The following is a 15,448-nucleotide window of genomic DNA, read 5'->3' on the forward strand; positions in this document are numbered from 1 at the left end:
AGCAGGAAGGAAGAGAAACACATACATGCGTGGCAAGTTAAAGCTGAAGCACACAACCAACAAACCAAAACTTTCATGACTTTTTTCCTCCAGTAAGCACTGCCTGCCGGTCGCCAAGGTTCTTTGGACCTTGCACTAAATTTTGTCAAATAATTAATATGAGGCCAGCAACCTCCCCTTTTTTCAGGCTGTCACGAGCTTTGAAGCAGAAAGGAGTAATTGTTCAGTATCTGTGGGTAGTGAAGGTTATTTTAATACCTGCGTATTACCAGCTCACCATGAAAAACGACCCTTGAGTTTCCATAAAAAGCAGCTGTTTGATGTATATCACATCCATGAGCATTCGGACTACACTGTAAATGTACTCTTCCTATTAAACAGGGCAGCTGTCTGCACAGGCACGTTCTGATTTATAGAGCTCACTGTCTAAAATTCATCCTTTCTGCTTCTGTGTAGTATTTCCATGCTTCTGCATGAATTACACTGTTTATAAAAACAGAGAGGTAATGAGAATTAAAGCATCTTTAGCAGTCAGCTTCCTCAAACTGTCTTCAACAAAGCAGATTGACTTTGCTATCCATAGTTTTTGTGTGTTTTTGTAAAGCATTCGTGAGACTACAGAGAAAGAATAAGCAGATTTGTTGATGATAAATATTCTGGAAGAGGGCTGAACTGATTTTGATAGAAATACTCGCCCCCATAAGCTCAGTAAGGTGTCGGGGTTTTCTGTTAATAAGTCAATAGCTAAGAATAAGCTATGACATTGCCAGCAATGAGAAAAAATTGAGAAGTTACAATAATAAACTTATTAAAACATAAAGCCTTCCTTCATTCTGTGCTCCAGGATGCGAGCTGCACTTCACTAAAGCACACAGATCTGCACCAAAGTTCCTGAAACAATCTTAAACATAGGCAAAGAATCAAAGACAACATCATTTATTTTCAGAGCTGCAGTAAAAACTACAATGCTATTCTAGCATATAAAATACATTTCATTTGTCTAAAGCAAGCATCTTAAAGTTATCTGAGCTTCTATTCGGGTGCTCAGATACTCAAATGCTGTACATGCACAGATTCAAGTATAATGCTCTGCAGCAAATAGCTTTCAGCATAAAATAATTCTGTATTTCTTAACATCCTACCTTCATAATTGCCTTCTAGGAGACCCAGATGCTCAAGTGCCTTCACAAATCCAACAATTATCACCAGTACCACAATCATTTCAAGTCCCTCCAAGTTCATCTTGAAAAATTATTCGTGTAAAAGCATCTTTTCTTAGGGAGCGTCCTGACTTCAGAGTTAGACTTTAATTAAAAAGCCCTCCTAGCCCATGCCATGTCACACAAGCAGAGAAATACAATGCTAAAGAAGCCCAGCATATTCCCACCATAAAACATTTCTATTGACAGCAAGATGAACACAGGAATGTAAGGAAGTCAGATCTTACCATGGCTGCATCACTTGCCTGCCTGGATACAGATGTTTCAGTCTCTAAGGCAACAGAATATACAGTAACCACTTTGTTTAGCATTTCCTCTCAGTCACAGCCAAAATTAACCAAATCTGTCTGCTATCTAGTAAAACACCATGCTGCTTTTCCCACACTGAATTACAGCTTTAGAGAGATCCCATCTGAACCAACACGAGATAAAGTCCAAACATGTTCTTACAGCACACACTGAAGCCAACTTCAGAAAACTCAAAGAAATAATCTCATTTAGAAAATGACCCATTGCTGTATTTCCCTATCGAATGAAATCTGTATTCAATTGCAGATTTCAGCAGACACTCAGTTATCTTTTTTCCCCTACTGCAGACACACTGTACATCAACTACAAGAATCTAGTAAACAGTAAATGAGGTAAGAAGAGACTAGTTAGAGGGAAACCTATTTTCAAGTTTTAGAGATGTGTGAGCAATAAACGCTTCCCCTCGTGCTGCTCTGTGTGCAGGCAGTGGAAACTTGCTGTAGGTCAGCTGCTGCTCCTGTGCCATCTTCCAAATGAGGGAAGGGCAGAAAGGAGAGCAAGGGCACCATGTCCACGGCCAGGATGGTCACTCACTCTAAGCTAACTCACTTTGGGATAATTTGACTTAGAAAGTAAACTGGACTGACATTACTATGGTGATCACCTGAATGCACAAAATCTGCCTTGCTGCTTTCAGTTATTGTCTTTTTTTTAACCATTTGTGCACTTCTGATGCTTTAGTTGATACCTCCCATGATAGTGCCAAATTGCATTAAGTGTTTAAATGATGCAGCAAGAAACCGAGTGCCAAGACCACTGTATGCATGTGAGCCCAGCCTCCTGGAATCACAGAATGCTCCGTGCTGCTGTATAGAGCACTCAGTCCCACAGACTCCTCTGATAGCTCTAAACAGTTTTCTCTTGACTTCATCAATACTTTGCTGTGTTGCGGTCTCTTGCTAAAGGTCTAAACCAAGTTCTGCTTCCCATGTGATTATTCTAGTGTATTAATATTTTAGAGCCATTCTTTCATTTATTTATATAATTAGCGTCATCAGCATCCAGAGTTTTGTCAGGTATCCTCCTTCAAAATAAACGCTGTAATTCTCCCTGCTATCAAACTTCATTTAAAGATCTCAACTTCCTTCTAAATTTCTCATTGGGCCTGAACGCTCCCAAGAGGAGTTAAGTTACTGTAGGATCAAATCCAACTGCCATGGAAATGAAACACTTCTGGGGCAGTCCAGACATAAGGTACAACAATATTCATTGATGAACAACGCTTCAGTTGAGAAGGGAAAAGAAATAGATGCTGCCTAATGGAAATGGTCCTGGATGGTGAAGAATAAAATGGCTTAAGCCTAATTTTGGCCAAGTTAAACCCATGAACTCGGTGACATGAGTTGGGTGATGCCAACGAGCATTCTAAATTAACTTTCACAGTATCATAGAATCCCTAGAGTTCTCCTTAGAGAATCTTAGGGAGGTATATTCCATCCCTTGGATCATTTCTGTGGCTCACCTCCGATGCACTCCAACAGGTCCACATCTCATCTGTGCTGAGAACTCCACATAATTTTGGTTGGAAAGGGGATTTTTCCCAGTCCGGTGGACTTATGTCATCGTCCCAGTTTGCTGCTGCTGAGCTACCAATATAACTGATTACCAATTATGTTGTCTATTTTTCTTGTCAAAAAACCCACCATCCCACAGGGAAGGAACTTCACAGACTGTCTCTTCCTTTTGTTAAGTTTTATTATCGAATTATAAGTTGCTCTGCACCCCACTCCACAGAAGCTATTTGAAAGATTAGCTCCTTTTCCCCCCCCCCAATCACAGAGATGTCTTTAAACCTCAGAGAACCTCCAGCTGTTCCCTGGCCAGCCCAAGCCATCAGTAACAGTGTCTTAATAAGGAAAGAACAGAGGCATATATTTGATTAGGCTCCTATCTCACCTGGTTTTGCTCGGACAAGCTGGCAGGACAGAGGTGCAGGTTCTGCAGTTAGTACCACCTATCACCTCTCAGCAACACATTGTATCTGTAACAAATTCAGTACGATTTTCCACGTTCATGTTTGAACCTGAGCAATTCAATGCAAAGGGAAACACTCCTGTTAACTGCAAATGCCCGGTTTCTACTGGCTGCAGTATCTGATTATCCATTCACCCACCTACCAGCAGTGATAAGGAGTCTGCGGGTGCCATAATGCCTCCTTCCTGCTGGGAACAGCTGTGTGCCCAGAGCAGGGGACCTGGATGGTGTCAGCCCATCACAGCACACAGGAGGGACACGCATAAAACTGATTATCACTGCAATGTGTGAGCAGAATCCAGCATTCCTGGGGGTTCATTATGTATGGACACTAGCCCTAAGTAACTGCTTAATTATCGTCTGCTTTGCAGACAGTTTTCACAGCATGAGATAAAATTAAGGTGCATAAAGGGTAGAACAAGAAGAAAAAATAGAAACATGGGTAAAATAAAAAAAAAAACTGTAGACAGCTTTTCTCCAGCTGACTGTGGGAGATGCCCACATACACTGCTCTGATGCTGGATGAAGTTAGAAGCAGCACAGGGATTGCTGTCCCTCTGTGCCCACCACATCCATGGCTGCAGCTGAGCCTTTCCGTTCCCAGCAACAGTGAGAGATCTGAACTGACCCTCACACTCATCATACAGCAGAATTGTGAAAGCAAGATGAAGAGCATCAAGACAAGCAACTCTTTGGTAGTTAAATACTCCTGTACAGCTACCCTCGAGAGCAGGTCACAGACCAAATATGATGCTCCTCCCCTACACAAACCTTTTCTTATCTTTAGGAGCTGTTTTTAACCCTTGGAAACTGGGCTAAGTCCACAAGAGGAGGTGAGGACCTGTTCAGCAGCACAGCTGAAGAGAGAGAACAGCATCTGCTGACAACAGACAAGGCAGAGCACTGCCCATATCTCAGCACTTGAAGCTGGTGTATGACACAAGCATAAGCACAGAGCTAATTCAGGACAGGGAGCCCCAAACCAGTCCATATGCTTCTGCTTCTCTGTTCCTAGCTCCTCTACTCCCAGTAGCAACCAGTCTCTCAGCTGAATCCTGCTGCAGATAACTCTGGCTGATCCATCATTTTATTAATAGCATGATTACAGTATAAATATTTCATTCCGTGGTGTGTAGGAGGCTTCATTATGCCTCAGTATCTTTGCATACTCATCTCCTTTAAATACAGTTCTGTTCAAACTTAGGGCAAATGTGTCAGCTCCAACTCTTTCAATATTTCCTTTAATGCTTTCATTAATTTCTCAAATGCTAATTATGTTAAATCTCAGCCAATTTATTCAGTGAATAAAACCCACATCCAATAATATAATTTATTTTAAAATAGTCGTACAAAAGGAGAATTTAATGCAAGTACAAATTATGTCTTTGAGAAAGACTGTTGTTATATTCCTTCTTTATATACTGTGCTATATGGTATCATAGGTTGGGTGTCCAGGGCAGTAATCTCATCTCTCAGTGTTGTACTGGTCAACCTCACCACACTCTAATTTTTTTTTGATTCATAGCCAAGCCCTTAACACAGGTTGTGTTAAGGGTACTAACCATGTCCTTAATATAGGCACTACCAGCAGGTTTTTGAGTTTTAAATGTAATGACCCCTTCAGTACAACAATCAGCTGTCTGCTTGCTGGATAAGCATCTGAGGGGCAACAGCAGCAACTTCACCTCATGCTCAGTGATGCACTCCAGGAGCTATTTCCAAAAATGGAGCTCCATTATACCAACAGGTTACAGGCAGAGAATGACACACGTGGTATGATGACTTGGCTACAGCCATGAACCTGCATGGAAAGAGCTAGGAGCAGAAAGAGAGGCTTGCAAACCTCTTCTTGACATCCTGCTAGCCATACAAAGCCATGCTGCTCATGGATCCAGCAAGAAAAACAAACAATGCCAGGCCCAGGAAGCAGCTGAGCCTCTCACATGAAAAGAAACTAAAGTGTGAAGGTGACCTTAGTGCCTCCTTGTGTAATAACCCCTCACTGTTTCCAATGAAGCATGAAATTAGGGGGAAGACAGACAGCTGCTACAGGCTGGCATAGTTATCAGGGCATTGTTTGCAAAGAAATACTTATAAATTCTCATTTTCTTCCTGAAGCTTTAGTCAAATTGGTTACACCACACTGCTGGGGCTTTAGAAGAGCCTCAGCTCTCTCTGAATGACAGTGAAGAGTTGTTGCAGATACCCAACCTGGCAAACAACAGACCTGTCCTTTTTAATAAAAAAAGAGGTGGAGGATGTTAATGGTGAGAGAAAACCACATGATGCATAGCAGAGCAAGAGGAAAGCAAGGCAAGTTTTCAGAATTTTCAAGGAATAATAGTTTGAAGAATATTTCCTTCAGAAGAGAGCATATAGTGATAAGACCTGCCAGAGAGAGAAAACTGGCATGTCCAGCCCTGAGCAGACAGATATCTGCTTGTGACAGGCAGCAATCATTCATTGTACAGAACTATGTCCTTGTCCACAGGCAAGGCTCCAATGTGCAACAGCTGTTAAATAAATCTGTGCAGAATCCAGTGGGAAGAATTCCCTTCAGTGGAAGAACTGGTCTGGGACAAGAGAGAAGATAAGCAACGATCTAGAGGAGCTGCCTTTTGCACAAAGATGTGACTCATTGTGGCCACTGCCCAAGTTTACGCACTTGTTTTTGCCATGGCAGCGATGCCAGGCATTGCTGCAGAAAAACCCCTGCCATTCTTGCAGCACCACCATACCTGTCCTGTGGGCACGAGAGCATTCTCTTGGCTCCCCTGCTACTTTCCACATTCTCCTCCATTCCCAGAGGGGATGCCTACATTAAGTACCTAAAGTGATGATGAGAGAAGGCCGTGCCTATGATTTCACCATGGCCAGTGGTGGAACAAAAACCTGAAACTGAGGTTCTGACTTGGGATAAAACTGAAATACAAATGCAGTATTGTGGCACCGGTACAAGCATTTTTAAGGCCATGGATATCCAGATGCATTCATGAGGTTTTCCATGGAAGTCTCTGCTTCCCTTAAGTTCATACCTAACTCTTCACATCATTTAGAAAACTCCACAACATAAAAAACCCACCAAAAAGCCTCTCCTACGGCATGCTTTGTACATTGACTCACTTAGTATCTAACAGTTGCTAATGTCAGCAAATGGAATCAAATTACCCAACCAACATCACTACAGAGCTGATGAAATCACCCTGCCACCACTCAGTCAGCTATTCAATTTCATATTTTACCTGTATATTCAAAATACATATTCAACTCTAAGAGCCAATCAATAGCTTGAAGACAGAAGTAACTTCAGCTTTCTGATTAGAGAAAACACTGCAAGAAATAAAGCACTACACAGCTTTGAAAGCACAAACACTCTTTTTCCAGTCTATAAAAATGAACAGGGTAAGGATGGAAGTACTTTCTTTACATATGACTGGTAGACAGTGTTATTTGAAAGCATGTGAGTTAATGCTTCCAACAGTTAGAGTCAATCTTAATGCAAAAGAACGACAACAGAACACATTCAGGATTGTCTACAAGGAGATCAGCTTCCACAAAGCTGATAATTAGTTGTTCAAAGCTCTCTGCATCGGATTAAAGTTTATTCAGTTTGTGGCAGCAGTCCAACGCCTGCCAGGAGCTATGGGACTGCTGTCACATACTGCTGTCCCTTCTAAAAGAGCCAAAGCTTACACTCAATCACTGCTTACTTAAATAGTGAGTTCAGCTGACATCATGTCACATAACATGCATTAAGACCTTAAGAAAGGCTATCTGTTCATGGAGGAAGTCAAAACATTTGTTTGGAACCCATGGTCTGAAAGGCATACCTCACACTGGAAGGCAGGCTGTTTATTTGCAGGTATTTTCCCTTCATCACAGCCCTAAACAGAACCTTGAAGAACTGCAGCTGCAAGCTGCTGCTCGACAAGCAGACTGAGCAAAGCTCCCTAGCTTGTCATATGTACTGAAGCACTCATTCCTCCATAGTGCTATTAGAGGCTTGCTTCACCAGAAAGCCTTTTTAAAGTTACACAGTGGCACGTCTCAGCTTTCTCCCTTTCTCTTTTCAGAAATTAGAGCTGTAAGCAGCTATGCAAATAGTAAATATGCCCTCTGCAGCTGCACAGGTCACAGAAACACACAGCCCAGGCTTGCACACCTGCAGATATCACAGCACTGTGGCCATGGGCAACTTCCAGCTGCTCAGAGCAGGGCTCCAGCAACAAGGACGAAGTTGCATCCATAGGCTGTTAGGGATGAATAATGGAGAGGGATTAAGAAAATAAATATTTATAACTGGATTCAGGAAAAGGTGTTAACTGGCCATTTATATTTAAAAGACAAATCTCAAGGAGGACGAGGAGTTTTTGCAGAGGTTCACAGGGCATAACTAGAACTGCCATGTGGCAGTGCCAAAGGAAAGCTCTGATCTGATCCTGCTTCTCATGCCCAGGCCAGACTCCCTCTGAGACCCACAGAACTCTGTGGGAGTAACTCTGCATTTTGAGTTAATGATGATCCCCTGAAATAAGTGTGGGGAAATCCATGTGTTTCTCAATGCTGACTGGTGAATGACATGCGTACTGTCAAACAGCAATGCCTGCTCCACAAATAATGTATAAGAAAGTGCAAACACTGCCAGCCACCATATTTCACATCTAAGGTACAGAGGAGCTTGGTTGTAGTTTGTGCCAACTGCTGCTATGGGGCTGCTGGGAAAGAGAGATGATCGTTTTCCCAGAAGGCAGGCAATAACTAGGCTAGATTATTTTTAGGACCTAAAAGACTGCAAATAACTACAATTTCCCACACTGAATAATAATTTCCTATGATAACAATGTTCCCATTTTTTTTCTAATGACTGCTGTCCAATTTCTTAACAAGTGGAAGGCAAATTATGTCTTAATAGTTTAGCAGTTAATGAGAAACTAGCTGTTAAGTTAAAAGCAAATCATTCAGGGTTTCCTCACTCTCCCCAGGGGTTGCTCCAACAGCGAGATGTGCTGTTTGGCATCAGCTCTCAGGAATGAGCACGGAGACACGAGGAAGCATCAAAACCCTCATTACTGTCACAAGCTCCTGTCACGTACAGCTGGTTGGTTTACCTTCAAGCTCCCCTGTTTGATCGTGCGCTGGTTAATGCTTAACTAAATCAGAAGTAAATTCTGCTTCCTCCTCTCAACGCATGAGAGGAGCCCAAGTCTTAGTTCTGCTAATACCTCTCTGATAGGCCAAGTGCCATCTCCTGGTCTTGGCTAAATTATTGACAAGCTGTTAGCTCAGAGGGGAAACTTTGAATTCAGTGAGGCAAAGTATAGCGCTTCCATACACTGTGCTTACATCTCAGACACATCAACAAATGAGCTAACGATGCATGTAAATAGAGAAATGCACAGAGCTCACAGACACTTATCACCTCAGACCAAAAACCAGAACAAAAATCCCCCTCCAGGACTATGATCTCTGATGGATATAGCTAGGATCCAGTAAACCTATAAAGAATGAGGGAATCACGTTCAGTCGCAACAACTGCATCATAAAGGCAATTTATTCACCTGCTGAAATGCAAATGGCTCTAATAAACAAGGAGAGATAAAGGATCATGGGCACATATACAGAAAAATCACAGAGCTGCACACTGCAGTAACTGAGGGAGAAGCTTACAGAAGAAACAAATTACTTCTGAGAACTCAGAAGACACTGAAGCTATGGAACAGATGCATCCTCTTTTAAGGCCCTTCTGCAGAAGAAGAGACAACTTTCAAGCAGATTGAAGCGTGGGGTTTAAGTCAGTTGGGTGCAAGTTAAGAACAGAAAAAAGAAGCTGATGTTCCAAACACAGGAGGCTACCTGCAACTGAAGAATCTTCCTGTGGTCTGAGACTTTGCAGACAGCACAAGGCACAGTGCTTTCCTTGGTGTAGAGCATTTGTCTTCTCAATCTTTATGTTTGCCCAATGGCAAAATACTCCTTTGTTGGGAGCAAAACGTTGGTGATTCAGACACAAGAACAGCTCAAGAGCCAAGAGCAAGTGGTCAGCTACACCTCAGAATTGTCCATCTTTATGTGATGTAATGTTATGGCTGAACTACCAAGGGCAGCACTGCGATGGAGTTCAGCATCGCAGGTATCTGTTGGTTCTAAGGATGCTGCCATACAGGATACAGTGGCACAGAAACCTTTAGTCCTATATACACTATTTTCAACCTTTTTCAATAGTGATAGCAACAAAGGTGAAAAGAAGAGATACTAAAGGATATCTGAAATCCAGAAACCCACTTGAAGACAAAGTTGAGCTAGCAGATTCATGACCCTAACAAAATCAGAGATCACAGTTTTCATGTTACTGGAAGGAATATACATTCTTTATCAGGATGGAAAGCACTGCCACGAGAGGGTGGCATATGGGGCAGCCTCATTCTACTGAGAAGACTGGAAATGGTACCGTGAACTGAATAACTGTTATCTCCCTACAGGAAGTCCTTCTTCCCACAGGAAGTTTGGTTTAATGCTCATCCCCTCATGAATGGGACTGAAGTTCTGCAAAACATAGACAGCATTTGAGAAGGACATGTATTGACAATTTCTAATCACAACAAATATCAGAACAAAACAAGTTTGCTTCTGGGTTTGGCAATAACTGAGCTCAATCTCCATGACATGGCACTCAATGTGCACCTGTGAACTGGGAAGAAATATTTGAAAAGCCTGTGAACTTCTCATCATATAAATCACTACCAAGCATCCCACTTCCACCTCAGGGAAAAAAACGTTCAAAGAACAAATGATAAAATGAGGTTGCAACACAAGTCCTCAATTTTTACATAAATTACTTAACAGAAATCTTATGAATAATACGCTTTGTCTTGCAGACATTTCTTATTTCCAGGACCATGCTGTGGGCTTCATAAATCACAGGCTGCCCAGGCACCTTGATGTAGGTACTGCTTTCCATCATTGGAACAAACAGGGCTGCAGGCAGCTGGCTGACATTTCAAGGACCGCAATGGCTGAGCCTGCTCTGAGATTTCAGTGCACTGCTCTTCAGCATCCAGCATCCTATGGATGCTCTCGAGACCATGCCTGACAAATATACAAATCTACAGCAGGAAAAGCGTGAAATTCTGACTCTGTGGCTAAAGCTGAGAAACAATTCTGCCTCATATTTCATTTCATTCAAAATCAAAGACATACGTGAACACCGGCACAATCGGTCTCCTAGCACATAGGTACTTGAGAACCATAGTTAAAAACAAGTGCTCAGCACACACAGCAAACAGGACTATGGTCAACCCACCAGTGTCCCTCTACCTTAGGGCTAAGGAGTAAATTTGGGTTCCAGAACTGCAATGTTTAAAGAGTAAATATGTTTTTACAATCTTTATTTTCTTCCCCTTTCAACTGCGTTAATGATTTCCTTTGGAAAAAATAGTATTACAAATACCATTTAGGTCACATCACACTCAAAGAAATCTCTCATAAAACCTACCCATACTCATGTTGGGCTATCACTTAATCAAGTAGAAAGGCTTAAGATGAAGGTGTGCCTCGCACCCTGCAAGGCTCCTCTGTTAATCCCAGTCCTCCAGACAAACGCAGCTAAGAAAAATGTTTGAAAACACGTTTAAATGTGTTACAGCTCTGCACTCCATTCCCTTAACAACAGCGCACGCTGAATAAACACAGTCTTTACAAATGCTGATTCAATATTAAACAGAAGTAAACTGACTCATTTTTCTATGGAAGTTACAAATACCTCAAAAGAAGGAATTCACTCAACCTCTTCTCTCTGCTCTCTTGTTGCTTTTCCACTACTGATATCTCAATACCCTCCCAATCAGAAGTCTCCTCACAAGCCTCCCTCCCTACTTTTATCCAAGAGCAATAGGTTTTGGCTTGTTCCCTTTCTTACAGAGACAGTGACAGGGAGGATTCTGCCAGCACTGTAAAGGTATAAAGCACAACCTACAGGCTGCCACAGTACATTTCAGAGCGCAACGCCACAGCTGATCCTCAGAGCACATCCCACTAGGTGAACTGGAGAAGATGCTTTCTGCAACAATTTCCTTTCACAGGAAGGAATCCCACATACACTTATCAGCGCTCCTTGTTTCACAGCCAATCAAGCTCTAAGGGGGCACTGCAGCTCTCTATAGACACCACACAAAAGAGTTACTACTTCAGATGACTGCCAATCCTACTTCTGCTATTCAGAATGCAGTTTGTTGAAGGCAGAGTACTTTTCTTTGTGTATCATAGTCCTCCTGAGGACAATAAAGGCAGACTGTTCTGCATGAGAGATGTTAAGAAGAGGTATATTTTTAAAAATGAAATCCTAAAACCCAATAAAACTGGCCATAGTGTTGACTTCTGATACACACTGGAGTAAGCAAAAGCAACATATGAACCACATTTTCAAAAGTGGTCATTTCTGACTTCACTCCTCAACCCCCCAGCATCATTTCAGCAGCCAAAGTAATGACTATTCCACATGCTGTGTCCTGCATCTTCATTTTGTATTCAGTGCCTCTGCAGAAGGTAATTTTGTGTACATTTCTTTAAACCTGAGCTTCACCTGATGTTTATTTTTAAGGCAGTATTTTACTGATCAGTATTCATATTCACATCTATTAACATCTTAGATGTTTATATCTAAAAAGCCCTGAAAGAGACATTTATTCATGTCAAACAGATGCTGAAATACAAGTCAGCCTTTTATTGCAATGAGACATGACGGATGGCACTTCCCCATCTAAACCCTCTTCCATTAATAGATTCAGAGTGCTTTAAAATAAAAGGAAATACCACAAGCCTTGTCACAGGGCAGTATGCTTTCTCCATTGATAACATGCAATCTGCCTGATTTATTGTGATAATTACTGCTCCTGGGGGCAATGAATAAATAGTTTCAAGTAGGTGGAGGCTGCTCCTTGTTGCAGAACTCCCCAGGCAGAGAGCGGTAAGGATATCTAAGAGTGTGGAGGAGGCAGCAACTGGGTGCCAAAGGCTCAGCATGTTGGGCATGAAAAGGCACTGAAAATTTTCACATGTGATGACAGAATCAGTGGTATACATCTGTATTAGGAGAGGGGAAAGGAAGAAGCCAAGCATAAAGAAGTTGTTTAGCATTTATATAAAACTTTGCTGGTTGATCTAAACAGTAATTGAGATGGGATAATGAAATTCATATAATAGAGAGCAGCTGCAAAACTAATCAATAAATATGAGGACAGCAAGTAGCTTATATTTGAGTCCAGATGAAGTATCAAAAAAAAAATCTATATTTGCAAAGCAAACAACTTAAAGCTTCAGAGATGACTGCAAAAGAAGGATCGTTGTGTGCTATTTTCTTTATCTTGACCATACAGTATCTGTCCTGTTACCTAGCATTGCAGCGACACATATGTACAGGTATCACAAAACGTGTGTGAAATACCGCAAAATAGGAACACAAAGAGGAATCAGGAGGACAGTACAAGCATCTGAAGAAGTCATCATTTGATTTATCCAAACAACACTTCAAAAGAAAGCCAACACCTGAATTCGATGAGAGACGAATTGAACTATTCTTGGAGGTAATGGGAGGAGAGAGGATGAAAAAAGTTTAAAAACATCATACAATAAAAGTAACAGCATCTCAACAAAGTCCGCTCATTCCGATGCAAGGAAGCTTGCAAGGTCAGGAGGCTTTTTTCTGCTAGCAGGAGTTGTCACAGAGCAAGGCTCAGGTGGGAAGCAAAGCATGCCAGTTCAACAGCTGCATCTTACTGACTAAAGCAAGATCCTATTGCCAGTTGATTAGTGAGAGAGAATCAGTTCTGGATGATCTACAAAGTAAGCTTTTCAGTGTGAGACCTGTTAACTTGGCTCTATTCAGAAGCAGACACATTTTTACATCAGCAGATCTGCTGTAGTAGGAGAACCCATTTCAATGTTCACTAAGAAAGTTTTATAGAGTTGCATCGCCCTATAAGATATCAATAGTGTATTTTGTATTATCTCCATCCACTCTTGGAGTAAGAATGAACTGGAGAAACAGCACGCAAAATAATTCTCAAGAACACATATTTGTTATGTGGCATTCACATCTGACACAACAGGGAGATCCCATTGAGTCCGCATACCTGAATCTATCTGCAGTTACATCATCCAGTCCAGCTTCATTTTAATTTACATATTAGAGCTCAAAAATATAAGACAGCACTCTGACCTTGTTAACAGGCCGGAACAGCTTGGGGAAGGCTTACTTTGTTCACTCCCATTCCCAAAGTGCACAGTTCAAACACACCAAGCCAGACTTACCTGCAAGAAAACAGAACGCATGTTTGGGGTTACAGTTTGAAGCTTAACAAAATTCTGTCAGTAACGCATCCTTGAAAAATTTCACCACACTTGCACTAAAATAACTTCTTGTAATATGAAAAATTATTTAACTACACTTTTTTTTCATAGCCTTTTTCATCCAGATAATTGAATTATCGAAGGTTGCACTGCCAAAGGGCAAAGCGTAGCACCTGCTGGTTTTATTACCAAGTACTGCGTTGTCTGTTAATTTAGCTTTGCTCAACTCTTCAGATCTCCCTTCCCCTGCTGATTTGCAATGCAACAGAGCGTGGCTTAACACATGACTGGGTACAGGACAAGCAGATTAAGAAAGATGCTTTAATGCTTTATGAGCCATTTTAATCAAACTTTTAAGGAGGAGAAAGGTAACCACCAGCCTCATGGCAAACCTCTGTCCCTATAATGGAAGCACTCATTGGGACCTCTAGCTATCTAGAGAAGCCAGCTGAGCCTCTACAGAAATGCCCTTCAGTCTCCTAGCAGTTTTCTTCATAGGAAATTTGTTCAGAAAATGACATAGAGAAAACTTCCTCCTGTTACATAGTATTACAGTCAGAAAGGTCAATGCAGCAGAGGAGCAATACAGGAGTGCAGTAGCAAAGGGACTAGCACTAACAGAAGGGTGTTAGAAAGGAAAAGTGCTCACCTATCTCAGAAAATCTAGGCACTCAGGGGAAACTCCACAGGGGAGAGATCTCCAACCAGAGATCTTTCTGCCCTGGCAGTCAGCCCTTAAATAGGGTCTAAGAGAGGTGCAGCCCCTCCTATCACGCAGCTGAATTGCCTTCACCTGTGCTCCCAGGGCTGACCGGGTCCTTTCCCCAGGTGCTCAATCAGTGGGTCAGGCTGTGACTCAACAGTTCCCATACACAGTAAATTCATTAACAGTGATTTAATAACCTTGGTAGCAGGGACTGTCCTAGGAGAGATGACAGGCTGCTGTTTCCAGTGTAAGTGCTCCCCGTGGAGCACCCTAGCTCTCACAGATTTCTAACACAAGTGGCTGCCCAGGGCATCAATATGACCCAGAGATACACAGCACAGTATGCTGCTTTGGAAGTCCCTGGATAAGGGGCACAGTGAGCCTCAGGGACATGGAGAAGCACACTGTGCACTGCACAGTGGTGTGTCATGCTCCTCTGTCACATAACTACTGCAAATAGCAAACTTCCACCCAGCTGTGACAAGAGGAGCTGTGACAAGAAGAGCCATTAACACATTCCAGAAGAATCAGTCTAAACGTAAAACAAAACGTGAACAGTTTATATATAAGCATCTCAGCTACTGTCTTCTGATGCCAGAATCACAGCCCACACATGGGGATGTCCTTGCCCTGCATATACCCGGGCTGCTGGACAAATGGGGCTAAAAAACTCACTTTTGATTTTTACCTTAAAAACCTTGCACCGAAAGCCTGCTAAAACCACACCCAGTGAAATAATCTCTTATAAAAGATTTTAGGGTGAAGAAATACCCACTGTGACCTGAATGTACGAACAGCAGAGCCACTCAGACCCGTGCTGATATTCAGCTATGTGCTGTTCTCCTACTAAGACAGCACCTTGATGCCACAAAAGCCCATGATATCTGACCTTACT

The 15,448-nt window shown here is 42.0% G+C and overlaps 1 protein-coding gene across 1 annotated transcript in view; it reads right to left on the minus strand.

Annotated features, from left to right (window-relative positions):
* Positions 1 to 14,532, minus strand: part of KCNIP1 (potassium voltage-gated channel interacting protein 1) — a 100,851-nt gene extending 86,319 nt beyond the window's left edge. Inside the window, exon 1 of the mRNA XM_019620353.2 lies at positions 14,497 to 14,532. The gene's annotated coding sequence lies outside the window, so the exon portion shown is untranslated. The remainder of the gene's footprint in view (positions 1 to 14,496) is intronic.
* Between the last annotated feature and the right edge of the window lie 916 nt (positions 14,533 to 15,448).

This window comes from Meleagris gallopavo, chromosome 15 (genome assembly GCF_000146605.3).
Source record: "Meleagris gallopavo isolate NT-WF06-2002-E0010 breed Aviagen turkey brand Nicholas breeding stock chromosome 15, Turkey_5.1, whole genome shotgun sequence".
Classification (NCBI taxonomy): Eukaryota; Metazoa; Chordata; class Aves; order Galliformes; family Phasianidae; genus Meleagris; species Meleagris gallopavo.